We start from the raw sequence: 25,316 nt of genomic DNA on the forward strand, positions 1-25,316 counted from the left end.
CGAGGACGAGCCAGGATCGATTCTCACTTGCAAGTTATCGCTGGATTATGTCTCTGATGTCTCTCCCTTTATTAAAGTATACCTATTAATAAACCAATCACAAAGATAAACCGAAAAATAGAGAAGCAAACATACCAGGGCAGGGCTTGGATGCACACCTAACACTGACGAAGACACAACATGAAATAAACAAGCAACAGGAAGTTAAACACATGCACCTATAGATAACGAGACATAGGAAACAGGTGGGTGACACATGAGGGTGCAGATGGCTGAGACACAAGTTACACTGGGGGGAAAAAGACAAGAATAAATCAACATAAAACACCAAAAGAAACACAAAGTACAGTTTTGTAACCTGAAAGCACTGGCACCTCTACTTACAAAACCCTTTAAAGAAAAAAAAAGGTTACAAAACACTTTATCGTATTTTGCCGTTTAATATACCCGGGTATATTAAATGATTTTTACTTTTTTGAACCTCCCATTTTTGCGCCATTTAATATACCCCTGCCGTTTAATATACCCCTGCCGTTTAATATACCCGGGTATATTAAACGGCAACTCAGCTTTTTTTGTATGGTGTTCATGGGGGCATAATTATAGATACTTAAGTTCATTAAAATTCCAAGTCAGACTTTATTCAGCAGTAAGTAGTTTTAATCTGAGCAGTAAGTAGTTTTAGTCTGCAAAACGTTGATGCACCCTGTCACGGCATAAAGAGTGCATAGTGGATCGTACCTTGCCGTTTGTGCGCCATTTAATATACCCCTGCCGTTTAATATACCCGGGAATATTAAATGGGGGTTATATTGAACAGCAAAATACGCAAATTACTGTTCAATCATACAAAAACAAGTTATCAAATCCTCCAAAATGCAGGTCACAATAATACACAACAAAAATGATGTATTTTGTATTCGAAAAATCGAGAAACCACTGCATTGGTCTTGACATTTTGATTTGAGACGTCATTCTCCGGTTTTACGTAGGGGTGCAGGTGATTACCTCCAAGTCAAGAAAATACAGGTAGTGCCCATAGGGTTCATGAATGCGAAAATGGAGGTGACTGGTGTTTCTTTTTCTGCCACACATCACACCCGTGTTGCCTTGCAGCAATGCTGGCCTTGATGGCTGACAGAACCAGATCCACTGCTCAGTGAGGGAATAAATCAAAGAAAACATTACACGCTGAGCAGCGGATTCCTTTCTGCTTCTTTATCTATAAGAGCTATCACTTGATTTACGTATTCGAAATCAATGTCCTCCACAAAAAGTTGCACTATTAAAGAAAAAATGCACAATCAATAGGGGAAAAAACACTTTCGTGTCAAATTTTTACTATTGACCAAGAATAAAGACTGTACTGTTCATTATGGTAAGATCAATATAATAGAGATAAAGAGACTAAAAAAGCACTGGATGTTTAATACAGTGGTACCTCAACATACGAGTGCCCCGACATACGAGCAATTGGAGATACGAGTAAAATTTCAGTCAGATATTTATCTTGAGATACGAGACACATTTTGATATACGAGCATACAGCGGACATGAGAGGCTGCTCATAAGAACATCATGGACAAGTCTTTCTGGTCATTACTCCCTCGTGTAAAGTCTATACCAACACTGGGCAGAGCCTTGCATCTTTCAGTGTGTTTCTTTCCCGTTAGTTAGTGCAGAATGGCGGAGCAATTGCTAATACGAGAGGAGTATATACAGTGATACCTCGACATAAAATCAGCTATACCTACGACATGCTCGAGGTACGATGAAAATTTCGATCGAATAATTCGCCCGAGATACGATTAAAATTTCGAGATGCCACCAAGCCAGGTGGCCATGACATGAGAGGCTGTTTATCATTGTAGCGCACTGTCTTTTTTTGCCGCATCTTTTTCGTGTATAACAGATATCTACGAGCACTGAACGTTTTATTCAGACTCGTTTTTCCTACGCATTGACCAGGAAACGCTCAACGCGCATGCGCAGGCAAAAAGAGGACTTTCTGGGTAATGAAGTATACTCGTGCACACAACACCGATAGCCAATGGCACCCTTTCTCAGAATAAAACTTCATTACCCACAATAAATATGTGGGTAAGCTCAGCTGTTGCATTTCCTGTTATTCCTTCCTTAGCCTGTTAGCTACCGCAATCGCTCATTCAAGACTACTTCTCGTAGGCAAGTGGTCGTGTGTTATTCTATTGTGAGGACATTTGTGTGCATCCTTTTTGGAATATTTTGAAGGGAATACAACAGCAAACAGCCCATCGATAGCGAACGTGAGGGTGGAGGTGTGGCAAACAGCTAACCCACCCAGAACGAAGGTAAAAAAAAAAAAAAAAAAATTAGAATTCAGTTTTGTGTAAAGTTACATTAAACGTATGTTTGAGTGTGTCTGTATATATTAATCCAAGTTAATTTAAATTTGTTTGTTGCGTTGAGTGCGTTGTCGTAGAAAAAATATATAATAATAATTGTTACCGAAGGACACTTCCCCCTGCAGCTGGCTCCGAGGACGTTTAATTGTTTTGCCCTGGATCCGAGGACTGTTGACTTGACACCTCACCCAGTCCCTGGATCCGAGGACTGTTGACTTGGATTAAAACCTCGACCCTTCACCCAGTCACAAGCTCACAATGAAGATCGGTGAAGGACTCTTAAATTGTTTTGACTTGGATTCCGGAGCAAACGGCAATATCGAATCAAACCTCCGAAAATACTTGCAATTGTTTTAAAATAGTGTTGCTCGCTTTACCGGATAAGCAATTGTTGTTCCACAGTTGTTTTCCACTTTTGTCCTTAATTGTGTTGTTCGGGTTAAACGCTTATGCAATTGTTTTGAATAAGATAACCTTAATTGTTTTGATTCGAATGCAATTAAATGGACAGGAGAGGATTGGTTCCTTGAGAATGATCTGTGACGAGGACGAGTCAGGATTGATTCTCACTTGCAAGTAAAGCTGGATATATGTGCTCCAATGTCTTTCTTTTATTAAAGTATAACTATTAATGAACCTAACAGTATTAATTTACAGTTTCTTGTCTTTTGTTTGAATTCTAGTATCTCTAAAAATGCAGAAAGAGAGCCGTCGTGTTGTTTTAGTCTTTGCATTATTTATCTATCTAGCTAAATTTAGATTTTGACACCAGCATTCATTAGGCTCTTAGCAGATATTATCGGAGTAGCATGATGGCTCTTCATTTGTTTTTCTTCTCATCACTTGTGCTAGCAGGAAGACTGGCAGATAAAAGGATGCGGCATCATGCAGAGCTGACATCTGACTAATTCAATGCAGTCATTCAAAGGACAGCCTCCTCTAGTGCACTTTTTTAATGACGACCTGCTGAGCATCCTCACAGAGGAGTGTGATGATATAAATCGGCAAAATGAAACGTGGTTACGCGTATTAACATGGCATAAAAATGGATAATTCACTCCGAACTCAACAACACGCTGCAAACAGATTGTTTTAACACATTGCTCGCCCTGTGCCCGTCGCCAAAAACTGTTCTACATTTAGACTGATCTTTCATCCATCTACCCCGAACAACTTTTCGTAACATAAAGATAAGTAATGTAAGGACTTTAACCTAGTAAATTGAGTGTTTAGCACGTTGGCCTCATAGTTCTTGGGTCCTGGGTTCGAATCCAGGTCTGGCCACCTGTGTGGGCATGTTCTCCCTGGGCATGTGTGGGTTTTCTCCTGTGACCGGACATTTCGTCGAAAGACGTTTGGTTCCCGGACGTTTGGTCCCCGGACGATTGGTAGAACGGACGTTTGGTCGCCGGGTTCCCTCGCTGTCAAATTATGACAGAGAGTTTACTGTTGATATTTTGATATTAGATATTTAGATATTAAACACACTCTCTCTCTCTCATGATTATAATTTTGAGAGCTGGTTTCAACAGTAACAACCCGGTGACCAGACGTCCGGTCGACCAAAGGTCCGGTCGACCAAACGTCCGGGGACCAAACGTCTTTCGACGAAACGTCCGAGTACCGTTTTCTCCGGGTACTCCAGTTTCTTCCCACATTCAAAAACATGCATGATAGGCTTCTTGGACACTCTAAATTGCCCCTAGGTATGAGTGTGAGCATGAATGATTGTTTGTCTCCTCGTGCCACGCGATTGGCTGGCCACCAAGTACCGCCTGGTGCCCATAGTTATCTTGGATTGGATCGAGCACCCCATGCAACCCTTGTGAGGATCAAGCGGTTCAGAAAATGAATGAGTAAAATTATTTTAATTGTGAAACTAAGTATTTTCTTGCATATCAGCCACCTCCGCATATAACCTGTAACTAAAAATTGCCTTAAAATCATTGAATTTTACAATTTCCCTCGTATAAGACGCCCTGATTCACAATTTACACCTCCAAATTCATGGTTTTAATAGGGAGTAAAAATGCATTACTTTGAAGGGAAAATCTTAAGAAAAATCATCGCACAAGCCACATTATGGCGTTTCGTCTGTCACCTTGTAGTTTCGTTCAAATCTAATTTGTGCGCATATAAGCCGTACCCTCGATCCAGTCATCATTTTTTAGCGACAAATACGGCGTTAAATTATGCGATAAAACACGCTAATCATTGTAACATCACGCTTTTCACGCAAAGTAGGTGTGGATTCATTAAACTGAAGTTTCAGCCCCGTTGCACAGAGGACAGTGGTAAGCAACGGTCATCCCAATCTCAAAAATCGGGCCCTCGGAACGAATAAGTCCTTTAACTTGCAAAATATGACTCTTCTCACCTTAAAAGCAACCGTTCCGAAATGATTTCTGGAGCAACTCCATTTGCTAAGGTGAGATAGGAGTCTATGTTCTCTGAGGAAAGTGACCCTTTCCAAAAGTTCCTCTCAGTGCAAAACACTGAGCATTGAATTCCATGGAGAATGAGCCCTTGCTTTACTCATCTCATCTGCTGTCAGACAGGAGGCTGCATCATCAGCAAAGTGCAGCGGCTACAATGACAGCTCCCATCTCAGATTAGTTGCCATGTCTTCCTTTATCCCCTCGCCGGAAAAATAAAGAAATAAAAGCAAACAGCACTAACTTGTTATTCAACACAGGTGAGGCTCACCCACTTCCCCCGGACTCTTTGTCATAGACAATCTCATGGGTATAGATGCTCACAAATGTGCACTGATGCACAATGTCAGGGACAATCGTTTCCACCAGGCAAAGGGCCAAGGGCTGCGTGAGAACTGTAATTTCATCCTATTTTCCACAAAGGTCGCCGTATGGTTGACCTACGTGTGCGTGTGTGTGTGTGTGCGGATATGTTTAAAACTAGGATGTGAATATACTGGCAAGCAAGCGTGAGGTTTAATGGAGAGGCAAAACACAACTGGTCTTTGTGAGCAGAGGCGAAAGCAACATAATGGTACGTTAACGTTATGGACTCATAACTTTGATGCTATTTTGTCTGATCGCCATCTTTTGGTAGTGGGCTGCCAGACAATGCTATAACTCTGTTTGCAAAATAGACTTTGATAGCACGTGGTGTCCAGTTTCAACTGCCCGCAGGTTTGGAACCAAATCTGTATTTTAAAGAGTGTTTAACACGTCTGTATTACAGTTCTGTGATCGACAGTTCAATCCGACCTTTCTGTTCGGACTTCACATTTTCTTCTTGTGCCTGCGTCGGTTTTCTCCGAGTACTGTATATATACTATATATACGAGCAGTCACTGCGCAGTACTTTTTCTACGGGGAAAATAGTAGAGTTGGGGGCTGCTTGCCGTAGTTGTGAGAGCTGTAGAGGATGGTGTACCCTATCGACTGATTTATTTTATTTTATTGTGAAAACAATTTTAGTATCGGTCCATATATAAAGCGCACTGGATTATAAGGCGCACTGTCTATTTTGGAGAAAATTTAAGACTTTTAAGTGCGCCTTATAGTCGTGAAAATACGGTAGATAGAATGCAAGTATTTCAACATAAAACAATAACTATGGTCATTAATTTTACCTTCGGCATTTCAAGAGTACAGAAAGGTTTTTAAAAGTCCAAATAATATCAAATCATACCTGTCTACTTATACGTTTTATATGCTCATTTAAAATTGTGTACGCCGTATAACAACTTCTGTAGAGGATTTTTGTTTGCCGTAAAAACGATCTCATTTTACACATTTCGGCTCTAATCCGGATCGTCTCGCTCACTGCTAGCAGTCAAAAATGTCATTGTCAACTGCCAATATTGTCATGCATATTTAAGCATGATATGCGCACACACATTTCCCTTTCACACATCCGCCATTTTAATAATATAAATATAGCGCGTCAGTCAAGCTGTCAGCATCATACAGCGACATCTAGAGATTCTTGAATTTAGTGCATACTGATTGGGCACCCCGTCCACTTTGGGGGAAATTTTACACTTTTAAGTGCGCTGTTTGTGAGTAAATATTGCATGTGTACTGTTTTTTTATTGCTTAATAAGGGGAATTGCAATCATCAATAAGGGAAGCAATTGGCCGAGGTTGCCAGGTATGAAAGCATCTAGGCTAGGCTAATTGTACGCTAAATTGTCGTTAGCTAAGAGCTGTGGCTGGCGACCGATTCGATGGGCTGGGAGATGGACGGAATTAGATTTTAACAAAAAAATGGCCTGGGAATGAGATAAATTTTCTTGGAAGTGTGATTAAAAAATAAATGAAATTTAAAAAAAATGACACGAGGGAAAAATGGACCCAATTTCTCTAGTTTTTTTAAACAGTTGGGTGGATAGATTGAGTTAGATATTTTTAAGTAACCAATCTGTTACAATTGATTTTATTCAATTTGACTTTGCAAAGAAACCTGTGTGGCAAAAGATGTAAATTGTAATGTTTTTCTGTTCCATTTTTTCACGATTGTATTCAATATGCATCACTTCTCGTTCTTTGAATTACATTGTTATAACTTTTGTATGGTTGTCATAGCAACACCTCTCGAAGGTCATTTGCACCGGGTCTTGAGGAGGAGCTTTTTTCCTGGATTGACATTATAAAAAAACACCCAAATTCATTCTTTCATTCCTTTTCTGACCGGCTTATCCTAACAAGGGTTACGGGGGGTGCCGGAGCCTACGCAGCTAAGTCTGGGCACCAGGCAGAACATCCTATTCGGCTACCAGGTTGCCACGACTCAAATTATTTATCTAAAGTATTTTCTTCTTTCTGATTATTTCATATTTTCTAGCGCGCCAAATATAATATTAATATGTCCAAGAGTATAATTTTTTCGGACTATAGATTGCATCAGCCAAATAATGCACAATGAAGAGGAAAAAATATATAAATCCCACTGGAGTATAAGTTGGAGAGCAATTATTTATTTTATCGGAAACCAAGAAAACGCACGTCAAAGTAACAATATTAAAATGAAAAACAAACCGCTATGTAACTTAACATAAAAGGCTATCAGTGATCAGACAGAAAAATATTACATATAAGGCACACTTAGAAATAGCAGGCCCACCCAAACTATGAATTAAAGTGCAATTTATAGTCCGGAAAATACGGTAATCCATCTGAAGCGCTAGCATGTTTCCCCCACGAATTACGTTTCATTACATATTTCCAAACAAACATGTTCCAAACAAGTTTTTTAAAAAAATGGCAGTAACATTGTGGATAACATGAAGGCTTGAATACACAGATTTTACTGTAGAATAGAAGACGGGACAAAAAAAAACCCACAAGGTTAAACCGTGAGCGCTTTTTAAATGAACACAGCAACTCTGATTAGCCGATGGTAAGCAGGGAGTAAGGTATGCTATCATCAAGTGGCAGGCCAGTTGCCCAAGCCATTTATTAACATGGCTGCTACCTGTAATCTGCTTTCAGGCAACAATGTCGTGAGCTTTGGTGCTATTAAAGTCAAAGAGGGGAGTGACTATTTCACAGGATGTTATTGTTCACGCTTTCCGTCAGAGGCTGGGAAGGAGGAGGTGTAACTGGTAACTGTGCTAAGCAGGAAAGCCTTGTGGGGGGACTCAGAGTCAAGATGGTGAATATGTGCCAGGAGATATTGGGCTTTGTCTCCTTATGCTTAACAGAGAGCAAAGCCGCAATATGCACGGCAAACAACTCGGCTCAAAGCTTTTTGAAGAAAAATGAAGATCGCAAGGCGTTTGTTTTGATCAAAGCCAGGTCCCTCTGTCGTCTACTGATAGCAAGTATTTTCGAAGGGAAAAGAAAGCATTTTTTTTGTCAGTTTCGCCTTTTTTTCCGGTGAACATGGATTGTTATGTATGGAAGTACACATAAAATCACATGATCACAGGTTTTTTACACACTAATCTTGTGTTTCATTCGGTTTTTTTGGACCGCTTATCCTCACAAGGGTTTCATAGGCTGCTGGAGCCGATCATGGGATGCGGGAGGAAGCCAGATGACCTGGAGTAAACCCACGTAAGCCCGGGGACAACATGCAAACTCCACATAGGAAAGTCGGCACTCAACTGGGATTGAGCCCTCGATCTCGGAACAGCGAGGCCGACGCGTTAACCACCAAATGGCACTAATTTTGTCAAAGAATAAAAGTAAAACGACCGCCCAAATCTATTTGTATTTTTTTTTATATATATTTTCTATATTTCATTTACTAAACGTGAAAGGGAGACAACTTGACACCAATCAGATAGGAAGAGGGAAGGCAGGACAGATTAGGGTGTGCCAAGGACGAATTTGTGCACAAGAAATGCTTAAAAAGAAAAAACAACAACATTGGAATTCAGTAATATTTATTATCGCATTGTTCTTATGCAGGGCTCTAACAATATATTGATATAGATATACATTGCGATACTTTGGGTCCCGAAATAGATATTGATATTGTTTGGGTTATTGTGTTTAACTGATTATCTCAATCATGTTATGTCCTGTCATTAATGCTGAGTGCAGCCATTTTGACTGAGTGTACCGTATTTTCACGACTATAAGGCGCACATAAAAGTCTTAAATTTTCTCCAAAATAGACAGGGCGCCTTATAATCCAGTGCACTTTATATATGGACCAATACTAAAATTGTTATCACGATAAAATAAAATAAATCAGTCGATAGGGTACACCGTCCTCTACAGCTCTCACAACTACGGCAAGCAGCCCCCGAATCTACTATTTTCCCGTAGAAAAAGTACTGCGCAGTGACTGCTGGGATATATATAGTTCTTTTGTCAATACACCCAATGGATTGTGGCCTGGCGATCGACATCAACACAGCTTTACGAAGCATGGAAGACAGCCTTAGAATAGTTACGCTAGCTACTAGCTAGCTCCTATTTGCGAATGGATTGTGGCCGCCTGGACGAACGTATAAAACTCAGCGTTTTCGATGACTCATTTGCACAATTGTTCAAGTCGGAAACAGAAAATGAAGACTTTGATGGATTTGTTGGTGATGAGGTGATTATATTGTAAAATGGCTAATAAAGTACGACAGAACTCAGTTTTGCTTCCGTGGCCTTTTTAAAAACGTGTTATTAGCGTGTGGGTGTAGCGTGCATGTTTAAGCTGGTATGTTTTGCCATGCCTGGCTGCGTCTATAAAAACGGTGCGTCCTTTGTGTGTTTAAAATACAGAAATAGCACTCGTTACTGACACTGCAGCTAAAAATACGATGCGCTGTATAGACGTAAAAATACGGTAATCTAAAGCTTAGGCCAGCCATTTTGGCTCCATTTTGAAATTGATCTTTCCTTGGTCATGTGACGTGAATGAATGGGACTCGCCAGTTTGAGAGCTCAGAGTTCCTTATGACTCTGAGGTTTCTCCAAAAATGACCACACTTCGCCTAAGTGTTTCTCGTTAGTTAGATTAGACAAGTTACTTTAACTTCTACTCTAACCGATAGATTGTTTTTAAAAGGTATAGAAACAAGTTGAAATGGAGATTTTCTACTTCCAGTGGCCATTTTCAAAAAATTATCGATGAGTTTTTGGCCGTTGTCAGCAGATTTAGCCAAGTACAGTAGCTCATTTAAAACTTGACACATTGACGGATGGTTAAGAACGGACGCAATGTGTCTTTAAACACTACTTCCGAGTGACCTAGGGTTAATCTAACTTTTGTTAACTTTTCCATCCCCCCAAAAAGGGAGGGGATCGTTGTTTTCATCCCTTAAGGCTAGTATTTTTTTCCCGTTGCATTCAATCTAAGATCCTTAGGCAGTTATAGTTCAATCAATAATTAAAAATCTTCCTCTGGAATTCACTCCTAAATAAATTGCTGTCGATGGCATTTTGATATCTGCAGGCCTAACCTTTAGCAACTTCACCCAGAGGGTAGAATTATGAAAGGGATGCATTGTCCTTGGCATGTCTTTATTCAAGTGCATCTCATTTGAATGGATGCCCACTTTACCCCCCAAAAAGTTTAAAAAGTAAAAAAAAATCAGACTAATAATCGTACTTTCCATAGTTTGGCTGGGTCTGCGACTTATGTTTTTTTTTCCTCCCCCTGACCATGGAAAGCCTGTTATGTTGTTTCTTTAGGCTATATATAGTTGTTTACAGATGGCTTTTTATCTTGTTCTCCCTTTTACTATTGTTATTTTAACCCTTTGACTGCCTCAAGCACATTTTTGCAAAAGTTCAAACAGTCTCATGACAGGCCTAAAGAGAAATTTTCATCCAATTGGCATATTTTAAGTTAGCGCCATGCTCTCGACACGCCGTAGGAAGAAAAATAATAATTTTTCGAGTCCATTAGGTGCTGCCACAAGAAATAATCAACCTCCGCAAAACATCTCTTCGAATGTAAACAAACGACGAACATTTTACTCGACTTTTTTTGGCTTCCAAGCTCCAAATAGTTTTCATTTTTCAAGAACAAATATTCCTAATAGATATATGAATGATATCAGAAAGCTAATATTGGTATATTTGAGTGAGAAATGGTCTCTACAACATCAGAAAATGATGCAAAAGAAGGAACCGAAACCTTTATATTATGTAAAGTAAAGTAAAATGCATTTTTTTTGGAAGCGTGAATAGTCCCAGCGTCATATTGTTGTGTTGATTTAATAGCGGTTTTGTCAACTTGCAATGGCTGAAGGAGGAGAAGAAATTGATTTTCTTGCAGATTTACTGTCAAAGCCATTTTCAAGAAAAAAAGCTGGACATCATTAACAAACGTCGGAGAACTTCGAAGCTAGCAAGCCTGTCACAACCGGGAACGAACATTTTCAGCGCTAAATCAAATAAAAAACGTATGCCAGAAATACGACAGGACAGGCTCGACTTTTAGCATTAGCTTCGATGGCGATAGAAAAGGAGGAGGAAAGAATGGAGGATGGGTATTGTGTACAGATAAAAAAGGATTTTTGGTGAGTAAAATATGGCTATATTCCTAAATAATATTTCAATTGTATGAGGTTATTATTGATATTTTTTTATGTGTCACAGCTGTAGCTGAAGTAGAGGTTTTATAGCCATAAAATAGTTTTTGAGGGTTGGATTGATTCAGACATAGCTGAAGGTGTCGGTATGAAATTCACGGCCCGCCACTGGTTGTTACTCTTCACTGTGTATTCTTTGGCTGATGCAACTTAACAGTTTTTTATTTTACTTTATTCAATCAAATCACAAAACACAGAGAAAATAACATCCAGGTCATATACAAACCTTTTGCCTATCGTATGCCTGAAAAGTAAAAAAAAAAGTAATTATGTCCCTCCACTCTAGAACATTAAAACTCCTTCAACTCACCCAACAGTTCATTCTAAGAAAAATAGCAATGTAATATCTTTATGAATTAGTTTTCTGACCCGTCTTTGTTCCGTATCTGTCATTCTGGCGGTCCGACAAAATAATACTCTCTTCTCTGGGGGATTTATCAGCAATCTCATTTCACTTTGGGCGCGAAAAGTCTTTGCGGAAGTGAGCACGCTCTTCTTGGAATGACCTTAAATATCGCTTCACGACCTTTATTTGCTCACTTGTTAAATAATCTGCATGTAGTGGGCGGGGGCTTCTAAAATAACATTGGCATTGTATTTTATTATCTTTTTTTGAACTTATAATTTTGACTCATGAAAATGGATAAAAACTAATAATAAAAAAGAACATTATTAGTTCAGATCGTGCAACCACTGTGTCCTCGGTTGCCAGATCTGAACTAATAATGATCTTTTGTATTATCCATTTTCATGAGTAAACATAAGTTCAAAAAAGATAATAAAATTCAATACAAATTCAAACACTCGATTATTTTTAATATAAAAGATTAAAAGTGTGATTATTTATAACCACTCTCACACAAAACTTCAATTTGGTCATTGTGTTTTATTAAACAATAAGGTATGTTTTTGAATTTGTATTGAATTTTATTATCTTTTTTTCTCATGAAAATGGATAAAAACAAATACTACAAAAGAACATTATTAATTCAGATCTGGCAGCCCCTCCGTCCGCCAGATTGAGGCTAAAATTTAGTAAATGTCCCTGGTAAGGGTTAACAATATGTCCTTTTGTCACTCAGGCTTCCTTGCCACATTGCTTTTGATCCATTCATCACTTGACTGCACTCTCCTCGGTTTGCATGAATGTGGGAGGGCTGATGGCGCCACCCTGATGACACATATTGATTGTCCGCAAGCCGAGTCTACGCAAATGGCTAGATGACAGACGGAGAGTTAATCAGAGCCGTGACACCAGATCGGATCAGTTCTTATCATTGAAGCAGCTTTCCCCAACCTTCAAAAGGGAAAAAAGACCGCGACTTGCTTGCCATTATGGATTTTGGATAGGGAAAATAAGCTGCGTCATCAGCAGAACATTCTATAGCTGGTAGAGAGTTCCTAGTTTGAATGGGCACACTTGTGCTATTCTGAAGATGTCTAACAAGCAGATCACTGTAAATCTATCCATCTCTTTCAGCTTTTCCAGTCAGCAAAGCAGTGGATTTACATGATATTTCTGGCACGCAGCTTTTTTTGAAAGTAAAACCTTTCCCGCCCTACTCCCATCCTACTCCTGTTTTTTTTTTAATTACACCTTTAAGTTAATCATTAGGTAATCATTCCCACACCTGCCCTCACTGAAGTCAGGCGAGTGAAACACTACACCAAGGGTGTCAGAGTCGGGTTGGTTCGCGGGCCGCTTTAACGTCAACTTGATTTCACGTGGGCCGGATCATTTTAGATATAATATTTAGCTATTTTTTTTAATAAATGGATTAAAAGCCCTGAATATTTAGTTTTTTATAGATCTAAAATAAAGTTTATTTTAGCTTTTTTTTAAATATATCTTTAGATTTTACAAAATGATTTTTCAACTAAAAACACAGAAAAATGGATTAAAAAATGACAATTATTGATTTAAAAGGGGGAAAATCAGGAAATTTAATATACATCTATACTCTTCATTTTAATTTGATCCTAAAACAGAAAGTCGGCACTCATGATTTACTTCCCCGGGCCACACAAAATGATGCGGCGGGCCAGATTTCGCCCCCAGGCCGCCACTTTGACACATGTGCACTACACCATCACGATTTATGCAGTTAAAATCAAATTGACAACATGAAGAGTTATCCGTAAAAGTATAAAATGAGAAAAGCTGTTAGGTTTGCGTTGTTTAGGGGCGTTATTTCAGGTTTTGGTTGTTCTTAGCGGAGCCCATACTTAGCTGGGATCGGCTCCAGCACCCCCACGACCCTTGTGAGTATATGCAATACAGAACAGGAATGAAAGAAAAAAATTCTATTTAAACCCTTTATCATTGTCTACCCCGATTTTTCCAATAACTGAGACTTTCCAACAAGTTGCTTCAGTTTCGGTTCTCCAAGTTGTTTAACACAGTTGAAAATCACCAATTATTTACGATTTCCGCTCCAATTTATTCTTCTTCCCGTAGCATCCAATCACAGGATTCATAAAAAATTTGACTCCCACCCCGCCCGAGTCCCGTGACCAGCGGGATTTCCCCAAATAATTCATGCTCTACTCTTGAGCTCTCACCCGGCTAAGCTGCTTCACTAACAAAAAAACAGTAATTTACAACTAAGCTTCTTTTCAGGTTTAAGGCATAAATTCATGTAAAAACGCAGGCCACACATAAAGATAACCATAACAATATTAAGCCTGATTTCCCCCCATAAAAATTGAAGCCAGTCAAGGCTTATATACTGTAATCCCCTTCATCACCGGTACTGGATTGTCTTTTCCACAATATCTCATATTATTTTTACAGGTTTTAAACAATTTTTCAGTGTAATTCCACTGCTGTCACTGCAGTCGACAATGGAATCCCACGAACGGTGTAAACGTGACTAAAGGGAGCAAAGTAAAATGGTATTTTACCTCACCCTTGTTTTTGGAAGGTTACTGAATGCATTCCTGCCTTTTATAACCAGCTATAACCCCTGTATTCCTTATAAATGGAGTGAAGGCCAAAATGCTCTTTCAATGACAGGCAATCCAAAACTGAACTAAAAGTGGAACTGCTGCTGATAAACAGAGAAGCAATTCATAGAGTTGAGTATTTTAGGGCTGTGGAATATGTACTATAGCAACAGCAGAGCATCTGGCAATCTAAAAGCAATTGACCACATCTATTATATATGACCTTCATGGGAAAAATGGATGCACCAAGTATATACTTGTATTTTCTTGCAAATTAACTGCCTCCACGTATAAGCCGCACCTTTAAAATTGCCTTGAAATTGCCTTATAATCCTTGAATTTTCAAATTTCTCTTGTATATGACGCTCCCGATTCACAATTTTTACCTTCATATTCATGGTTTTAATAGGGAGTACAAATGTGTTACTTTGAGGGGAAAATCTTAAGAAAAATCATCGCACAAGACACAGTATGGCGTTTCGTCTGTCACCTTGTAGTTTAGTTCAAATCTAATTTGTCCGCATATAAGCCGTACCCTCGATCCAGTCATCATTTTTTAGCGACAAATACGGCGTATATACGAAAAAATACAGTAATCATTGTAGCATCACGCTTTTTACGGAAAGTTGATGTGGATTAATTAAATGTGTTATTTTGAGGGGAAAATCTTAAGAAAAATCATCGCACGTGGTACGTATTTCTGAGAGTATCATCTACTGCACATGTCTCAAAGTGGCGGCCCGGGGGCCAAATCTGGTCCACCGCATCATTTTGTGTGGCCCGGGAAAGTAAATCATGAGTGCCGACTTTCTGTTTTAGGATCAAATTAAAATGAAGGATATAGATGTATATTAAATTTCCAGATTTTCCCCCTTTTCAATCAATAATTGTAATTTTTTTAATCAATTTTTTCTGTGTTTTTTTCTGTTCAAAAAATCATTTTGTAAAATCTAAAAATATAGAAAAAAAGCTAAAATAAACATTGTTTTAGATCTATAAAAAACTGAGTATTCAGGGCTTTTAATCCAGTTCTTTTAATCAATTTATTTAAAAAAATATCTAAATATTATATCTAAAATAGTCCGGCCCACGTGAAATCAAGTTGACGATAAAGCGGCCCGCGAACCAACCAGAGTCTGACACCCTTGGTCTACTGGATTGCACATTCCTAAAAGTTGTTGCCTGCACATAGACACATTCAAAAAGGAAGTGACGTGAGCAGTAAAACCAGGAAGTGTGTCCGTAGTGGTCTAGTTTGTCTTGGCGCTCTGAGCAAGATTGGTAGGAACAAGTGAGTGAGTTTTTTCCACGTTTTATGCAACATACGTTTTTTTTTAAAGACCGTATCGGCCGCATTGTCTTCCATTATGACGTTTCGTCTTTGTCACCTTGCAGTTTCGGGCATGTCGTCTAATTTTGTGCGCATATAAGCAGTGACCTCGATTTAGTCATCTTTTTTTGTGACAAATATGCGAGAAAATGTGTTATAAGCAAATCCCAACCTCTGATAATGGAGAAAATATGTTGAATTCCAAATGATGACACCACTGGCAAGAGTAGTCATTGGATGACAAATGTGATGTCAGTCATGTCACGTGTGCTTAAATGCTGATACACTCAAAATAGGTCAAAGGTAGCAGCAAAATATGTCACTGTCTCTCATTTTGTATGCACTAAATTCAAGATTAACCGAGGCCATCAGGATTAGAGCCGAAGTGGGTTAAACGAGATCGTTTGTACAAAAAACGTACTTGAAAAAAATCCCGTACAAAAGTTGTTATACTGCGTACACAATTTGAAATGAGCAAAAAAAAAGTATAAGTAGACAGGTATGATTTAATATTATTTGGACTTTTAAAAACCTTTCTGTACTCCAGAAGGTAAAATGTATGACCATAGTTATTGTTTTATGTTGAAATACTTGCATTCTATCTACCGTATTTTCACGACTATAAGGCGCACTTAAGTCTTAAATTTTCTCCAAAATAGACAGTGCGCCTTATAATCCAGTGTGCTTTATATATGGACCAATACTAAAATTGTTATCACGATAAAATAAATAAGTCGATAGGGTACACTATCCTCTACAGCTCTCACAACCACAGCAAGCAGCCCCCTACTCTACTATTTTCCCCGTAGAAAAAGTACTGCGCAGTGACTGCTGGGATATATAGTTATTTTGTCTATACACCCAGTACGACGGCGAGCACACTAATTTGGTGCTCGCCGTCATTCCGGCTGGCTTTACAAAAGAACTCCTGCCGCTAGATGTTGGCGTAGACATCGACATCAACATAGCTTTACGAAGCGTGGCAGGCAACGTCGGGCTAGTTACGCTAGCTACTATTTGCGAATGAATTGTGGCCCCATGGACGAACGTATAAAACTCAGCGTTTTCGATGACTCGTTTGGACAATTGTTCAATTCGGACACAGAAAATCAGGGCTTTGATGGATTTTTAGGTGATGATGATGTGAGTACATTGTAAAATGGCTAAATAAAGTACAACCAAACTCAGTTTTGCTTCCGTTGCCTTTTTAAAAACGTGTTTTTAGCGTGTGTCCGTATGTTTAAGCTGGTGTATGTTTTGCCATGCCTGGCTGCGTCTTTAAAAACGGTGCGTCCTTTATGTGTGTCAAATACAGAAATAGCACTCGTTACTGACACTGCGGCTTTAAATGTGATGCGCCATATAGTCGTGAAAATACGGTACATATCCTTCCTTTTCTTCCAAATAACCAACTCTTTCAGTTTAACTTTTTTTTATTTCCGCGGTGGTTTCCTTATAAATAGCGCCAATTCAGAACGGGGAACACCAATCCAAGGGGGAAGTTTTGGGTGCCATTTTTAATCTTTTGTTGAACTGAGGCTGAACTCCTCTTTCGACAATTGGGACGGGCATGATTGCTCATGAGAGAAGCTAAGAAAGAACAAATGTTGGGCCAATATCTTACCGCTCTTCTGTTTTTTTTCTTCCTTTGTCATGCTGAAAAGATAATAGTTAATTTCTACTGTGTGTATCAGACCATTTCCAACCACAGTGTTTATCTTGTCCTAAATTTGGAAGTTTATATAACAGAAAGCGGCATCAGATATCATTTTGCGTTGCCTTAAAGCTTCACCTCAATGTCGTGAAAGATGGTTTTGTGGACGTCTGTGCTAACCTGAATAATTACAAACAATGGTTTCCCAGAATGATTAATTACTATATGCAAAGGATTGCTTATTTTTGAGCCCCAAAAGACTAGAGCTGTTAGGGAGAGAAAAGCGAGCAAAATACAAAGAGTCTTTTATCAGATTTTCTTGACAGATTTGGGCTGTACGCAGAGACTCGCCGAATAATATCCTTTACTCGGTGGTCATCTCGTGTGGAGGGATTTTCAAGCGAATCAGTGTTTGGCTGTGGGCATAATTCTCAGGGAGTTTTAACAAATCCAACTGCTGATTTAGCCTTAAGTTGTATTTTTTTATGCTTAAAAACCTCACGAATGATAATGATAAACATCAAACCATCCCTAGCAAGGAAAGACAATGCAAATGTTTTTGTATCGCAAATTACAGCACAAGGTGGTTGTAAAAATTCCCAAAACACACATGATACATAAATGTCATATTAAATCACGAGACAAACATTCATGTTTATCTTCACAAGGGTCGCGGGGGTGGTGGAGCCTATTTCAGCTAATTTTGGAGAACCCTGAATAGGTAGGCAGCCAATCCCAGGGCATTATGAGACAAACAAACGACCATACCCATACGTAGAGGCATTTAAGATGAAATAATAATGAATGAAATCATTAAAAAAAAAAAATAATAATAATAAAAAGCGGGGCGGCTCGGTGGATGAGTGGTTCGCGAGTCGGCCTCACAGTGAGGGACCTGGGTTCAAATCCAGGTTGGTCCACATGTGCGAAGTTTGCAGGTTCTCCCCGGGGTTGAGTGGGTTTCCTCTGGGTACTCCAGTTTCCTACCACATTCCATAAACATGCTCTGTAGGCTGATTCTACACTCTAAATCACACGTGTCAATGTGGCGGCCCGGGGGCCAAATCTGGCCCGCCGCATCATTTTGTGTGGCCCGGGAAAGTAAATCATGAGTGCCGACTTTCTGTTTTAGGATCAAATTAAAATGAAGAGTATAGATGTATATTAAATTTCCTGATTTCCCCCTTTTAAATCAATAATTGTCATTTTTTAATCAATTTTTTTTCTGTGTTTTTAGTTCAAAAATCATTTTGTAAAATCTAAATATATTTAAAAAAAAGCTAAAATAAACATTGTTTTAGATCTGTAAAAAACTGAATATTCAAGGCTTTTAATCCAGTTCTTTTAATCCATTTATAAAAAAACAAATCTGAATATTATATCTAAAATGGTCCGGCCCACATGAAATCGAGTCGACGTTAACGCGGCCCGCAAACCAACCCGAGTCTGACACCACTGCCTGAGTCTAAATTGTCCCTAGGTATGAGTGAATGGTTGTTTCTCTCCTTGTGCCCTGCGATTGGCAGGCCACCAATTTAGGGTGCCCCCACCTTGTTCTGAGGGCAGCTAACTGCAAAAAGTTTTTAGCCATCCGATGCATTTTTGCTTATTTAGGCCTGTCAGTAGACTCTTTTAATGTTGGCAAAAATGTACCTGAGGCAGTCAAACGGTTAAGCTTCTCTAGACAAGTGTAACTTGAAATGTCACAGTCTGCCAAGCAAGGTTCACCAAATGAAAGTTCGCCACCCAATAATCAGTAAATGCGCACTAGCACAATAATCAAATGTCACCTGCTTCGTATAGCGACCATACTGATTTATTCTATTATGCTCTTTTCTGTTCTTTATCAACTAATGATGGGTCTAGGAAGGTGCTTTCTTTTTTATGCATTTGCTGTCTTTTCACAGTTGATTAAAGGACTTTTCATGCTGAGCGTACTGCAATCACCAACCACTGTGTGGGTTGAAAAAAAAGCACGGCGTTACATATGTTCGTGCGCTTGTATTCACCTGAGGTTGAAAACATTTTGGAATGTGCTTCACCAACGAATGCAATGTTTTTGACCGCCTTGACCTACGTGTCCTCTTCCCCACTGCAAGTTTTTTTTTTTCCATCATCCCATCATCATTTCTCAAGAAGGCCCAAAGCAGGGCAAATTATCTTCTTTGATAAAGATGTCATTCTAACTTTAGAGATGTCATTATTGTCTCCAAAGGGAAAAAAATTATAGCAGGAGTGTAATTTTTCTCTCAAGGATGAAGCAGCTCTGCAAGATTATTTAAATTAGGGCATCTTAAAATGGCATTTATATTTAAAGTATATATGCATATTATAATAGTAATGCATTCTAGTCCGGAGAGAGGTTTTGTATCCCCCAAAAAATGTTTTTTATTTGTGTTATTACCAGATGATGATGATTAAACAGCATGAAAATATCTTTTCCATACGCCCAATCGAAAGGTGCCAGATGATTGTCAATGTCAGTGTCACTAAAAGGTCTTTAATTATTTAGAAGGCAAGTGACTATGTATTTTGGATCAATAAAAATAGATAGATATCTCATCTCTAAGAGGTACATCTATGTAAAATGTCAATCATGATGGTATTTAATGTACCATATTTTCACGACTATACGGCGCATCGTATTTTTAGCCGCAGTGTCAATAACGAGTGCTATTTCTGTATTTTACACACACAAAGGACGCACCGTTTTTATAGACGCAGCCAGGCATGGCAAAACATACACCAGCTTAAACATAGACGCTACACCCACACGCTAAAAACACGTTTTTAATAAGGCAACGGAAGCAAAACTGATTTCGGTTGTACTTTATTTAGCCATTTTACAATGTACTCACATCATCGTCACCCACAAATCCATCAAAGTTGCTTCGTAAAGCTGTGTTGATGCCGATCGACAGGCCACAATCCATTCGCAAATAGTAGCTAGTAGCTAGCGTCCATGCTTCGTAAAGCTGTGTTGATGCCGATCGCCAGGCCACAATCCATTCGCAAATAGTAGCTAGCTAGTAGCTAGCGTCCATGCTTCGTAAAGCGGTGTTGATGCCGATCGCCAGGCCACAATCCATTGGGTGTATTGACAAAAGAACTACATATCCCAGCAGTCACTGTGCAGTACTTTTTCTACGGGAAAATAGTAGACTCGGGGGCTGGTTGCCGTAGTTGTGAGAGCTGTAGAGGATGGTGTACCCTATCGACTGATTTATTTGATTTTATCGTGATAACAATTTTAGTATTGGTCCATATATAAAGCGCACTGGATTATAAGGCGCCCTGTCTATTTTGGAGAAAATTTAAGACTTTTATGTGCGCCTTATAGTTGTGAAAATATGGTAATATTATTTTCATATCAGTACAAATGTGTAAATATATACATATAGAATACAATGTAAATACAAAGCTAAAGTAACTACATCAAAAGAAATGCACATTAGTTACGGCCCGATGATACAATTGAAAAAAATTGTAAAATTTCATAAGACTTACCTCGTGGGATGTCATTGAAGGTAATCAACGTTTTTTTCATTTAAACTGGGAGAACTGGTCCTGAATGCTCATGTTTCAGCGCCATTGAGCAGCCTGCAAGGGTACAAAAAATGTTAATAATAATTCATGCATGATAGGGTTTGCTAGCATCTAACATCAGAGGACTGCTTTTTTTTGTCTTTTTGTCTCGGGATACAACATTTACAGATTCTGTCACATTGTACCGCCTCATTAAAATGTATTTTTTTCTGTATTTTCGTATACTTAGTTCATTCTGACAGTTTATGCAAAGTTTGCACAATGTTCTCAGCGGCCACCGCAATGGGACCAAACGATACTTGATCATTTCCCTACTTGTCGAAAAAATTCTTCCTGTTATTTCTGTCTGCATCTAGATTTCTTGTGATGCTACTTTTGAAAGAGAAGAGACGGCTTTTGCGTGGTCCATGTAGTTCTCATTTATTATTATTATTATGGTTAACTCTAAATAATTTGCTTGGCTACAGTGCAACTATTGCTTTTGGTGAAAATTGCGGTATTTTGTGTCAAAATAAAAGCTGTAACCCAGCTAGCTGTTACAATATGCAGCAGAAGGAGCAACACCTCAATTACCGCTGGAAATTCGGAGCTGGACAAAAGTGCCGGGAGAAGAAACAACGCTTCTGACCAACAATTCCATCATGGGATAAGATGGAAAAGCTGTCGGCGCTTACCAGGCCGGAAACGGAGTCGAGGAGTTCTACTCTGCTACTGTTGTCTTCAGCTCCAGACTACTGAGAAATGTGCGGATAAGCTTGGAAAAGTGACTCTGCATATTTTCTACCTCGGTCACAGTCTGCAGAAGTTCCCCATCTTGTGGAAGACTTCCTGTGTGTGGTTCCAGTTTTTGTCCAACTTTACAACGTCTTTTTGAGTCTGTATCCGTTTTAGCTACCGCAACCAAGATGGCGCCGTTCGAGTGGCATCCAGCGGCGGTAGCTCCGTCTACTCTTGCTTGTTTTGTGATTTTGCAGCTTTTCTGTCTTAATGATTTGATTTGGTGATTCTCAATGATCCCATTTACTTTGATGTGCTTTGTATTTTGTGCTTTTGCTTTGTTGTTCTGTCTAATCACCCTCTTGCTACTGCCACAATGAAATTTCCCGAATATGGGATGAATAAAGTTATCCAATCCAATGTCCAATCGCATTGCTGCCGATTAAAACTACGCTTCCGTAGTATGCTACGCCAGTTATTTACCAAACTACATCAAAACTTTGAAAAACAAAGAAATAAAAAAAAACATTCTACCAGATGGCCCGGCGGATGAGTGGCTACCGTGTCAGCCTTACAGCTCTGGAGTCCTGGGTTCAAATCTAGGTTGGTCCACCTGTGTGGAGATTGCATGTTCTCCCTGGGCCTGCATGGGTTTTCTCCGGGTACTCCAGTTTCCTCCCAGATTCCCAAAAAGGCTAATAGGACACTCTAAACCAAAATGGTAAATGGTTGTCCATCTCCTCGTGCCCTGTGATTGGCTGGCCACCGATTCAGGGTGTCCCCCGCCTCTGGCCCGAAGTCAGCTGGGATAGGCTCCAGCACCCCCACAACCCCAGTGAGGATTAAGTAGCTCAGAAAATAAATGAATACATGTTTTTTTTACCCAGCAATTTACATGAAAAAAAAATCCAATGATACATTTTTTATCGACATTTTAACCTAGCATGACGATCCAAAACAACTACCAAGCTAGCACACACACCATTCCAGAACAATAAAGGTTGCTAAGGGCTCCTTAATCATTTTCCAACCCATTTTTCACATAATAAAGACTAATCTTGAATACAGGGAGGTCCGAGTAGGAAAAAAGTAGATTTCATTTTGTAGAGAGCCACACCCGCCGATTAATTGAGACATGCAGTACAAAAGATGCGATAGCATTGGCTTCACCCATTCACATTCCCATTGGCACTGGGTTTTATAACACTGGAGATAAATGGTTTCCCAGTCATCCATACTTCGTGGCTTTGTGATGCAGCCTATGATTCAGGAAAAAAAGAGCCTGAGGAGTGTTGAGGAAAAGAAAATAGCCAAGATAAAATGCACTGTTGGAATTAGAATGTCAAGAGGGGTGGGATTGGTCAGAAACACTCAGAATAAGAAAAATAATGGATTTGAAAAAAAAGAACTATAGTCTGCTTTCTCCTTGAATTATATGACCATGAATTCCATCCCAAAAAACTGTCTGCCTGGGAGCTTAACTCTAGTTTTTCCAACCATTCGGACACTTTTAAATCGAATTTTTTGACATAAATGCTGGTGTCCCTGAAATGTTACGGCTTCTTTAAAGTTAAGTAACTGTAAAAAACAATGCATTTCTCAACTCATTTTCCCCATTGGCTGCCTGTTTTATATCTTCTGCCAAGGCAATGTAAGAGGAACATTTTAAATTCATCAGTACTGGTAAATTGACCACAAGGAAGGATGTTCTGGATCATTGGGCAGCTATTGCCTCAACTATGAAAGACAGGACGAGAGTGAAAAGCGCTAGTTGTAAATTAAAGAGAAGGAGTAATTTAAAAAGTCAAAGATGGAATGAAAGGACTTCGAAAATACTCACACTGAAACAGCCACCGCCATTTAATTATCGAGTTATTTCCATAACAAGAGAGACCTGCCTAGAAGACAAGGAAAAAGAGGACAGCTCCGTCAAAATGTAATTAGGCAAATATCATTTGGCCGCCGTCGAATTGAATAGACGTGAAGTCCGAAACACATTGACAAGTTCCTAAATATAAAACTAAACGTCATGTCACTGTTTAGATCTTCTGTGACGTGGATCAATATGTAATTACCTCGGTGAGGCCGTCTTTTGACATCTCTTAACTCTCTCTTAAGCCACTTTTATTTCCAAGGGAACGGCTCTGCGCTGATAGAGACAAGCAGACTCCAAATCAGTCAAAAAAAATACACTTACACGGGAAATGGCAACCAAAAAGTTCATTTGTTATTCCTCACCTCTATACACATACACAGACACACACAGGTAAATATATACATACATATAAATATATACATACACCATATGCAAGTATACATACACACACACGTATATATATATATATATATATATATATATATATATATATATATATATATATATATATACACACACACGTGTGTATATATATATACACACACACGTGTGTATATATATACACACACACGTGTGTATATATATATACACACACGTGTGTATATATATACACACACGTGTGTATATATATATATACACACACGTGTATATATATATATACACACACGTGTATATATATATACACACACACGTGTATATATATACACACACACGTGTGTATATATATACACACACGTGTATATATATACACACGTATATTTATATATATATACACACACACGTGTATATATATACACACACACACGTGTGTATATATATATATATATATATATATATATACACACACGTGTATATATATATATATACACACACACGTGCAAAAAAAGTGTAAAAGTCAAGAAAATCACAACTAAGAGAGCTTCGTTCATCACATTGGACAATTTTTTAAATGGAAGTTTATTCACAAAAACAACATATTTGTATGTAATTGTTAATTGAGGATTTATGCTTCGGAAAAAAATGCATTTTTACTTAATATTATTATGTTTTAAGTCAGCTGCGGCGATGTTGGACCCAAGATGCAGGAAAAAAGGTGGCAAAATTGCTGGTGCAAAACTTAAGCTTTTTAATCACAAACACAGTGAATACAAAGGTGACAAAATGAACCAGGAACACACATACTGACAAAAAGAGCAATAACATGACTTACAGGACGGGACACACACGGTAAAGGTAGCAATACACTAAAGACTCTCCTTATATACACACAAAAGGCTAATCAAATGAACTCAAATCAGCTGGCTACGAGAGGAGGGGCAAACTAGCACACACACACACACACACACACACCACCAAAATTCCAACAAAACGCGACAAATATCAAATCAATCAAAATCAAAAGCCTTTATTGTCATCATACACAGCTGCGTATAACGAAATTGGTGGTGCTACTCAAAGTGTGTTTTCCCAGTAAAAAAAAAACATAAATAGTAGTATAAAAAGTCACATAGGTGAATTCTAAAATATTGCACAGAATTCTAAAATATTGCACAGATTCTAAAACATTGCGCAGATTTCTAAGATATTGCACATTGTTATTGCACACCCCGAAGTTATTGCACAGAAGGGATTGTGTGTCATGCTAACTCAAGTTCAGAGTCCTGATAATATATAAATGTTGTATTTCCTTCTTTCACATCAGGTTGTTTCCCATGCAAATATACCAATATTAGCTTTCTCTTTTTATATGCATTCATTCATTTTCTGACCCGCTTTATCCTCATTAGAGTCGCTGGGGGTGCTGGAGCCTATCCCAGCTGACTTTGGGCCAGATTGGGGGGGACACCGTG

General features: G+C 38.8%; 1 long non-coding RNA gene across 1 annotated transcript in view; it reads right to left on the reverse strand.

Annotated features, from left to right (window-relative positions):
* Positions 1 to 24,686, reverse strand: part of LOC144082453 (uncharacterized) — a 60,965-nt gene extending 36,279 nt beyond the window's left edge. The window contains exons 1-4 of the long non-coding RNA XR_013303254.1: positions 24,677 to 24,686; positions 23,666 to 23,739; positions 23,431 to 23,488; positions 20,835 to 20,927 (exon numbers count right to left, since the gene is read on the reverse strand). This is a non-coding gene — a long non-coding RNA (uncharacterized LOC144082453). The remainder of the gene's footprint in view (positions 1 to 20,834; positions 20,928 to 23,430; positions 23,489 to 23,665; positions 23,740 to 24,676) is intronic.
* Between the last annotated feature and the right edge of the window lie 630 nt (positions 24,687 to 25,316).

The sequence above is a fragment of the Stigmatopora argus genome, chromosome 1 (assembly GCF_051989625.1).
Source record: "Stigmatopora argus isolate UIUO_Sarg chromosome 1, RoL_Sarg_1.0, whole genome shotgun sequence".
Lineage (NCBI taxonomy): Eukaryota > Metazoa > Chordata > Actinopteri > Syngnathiformes > Syngnathidae > Stigmatopora > Stigmatopora argus.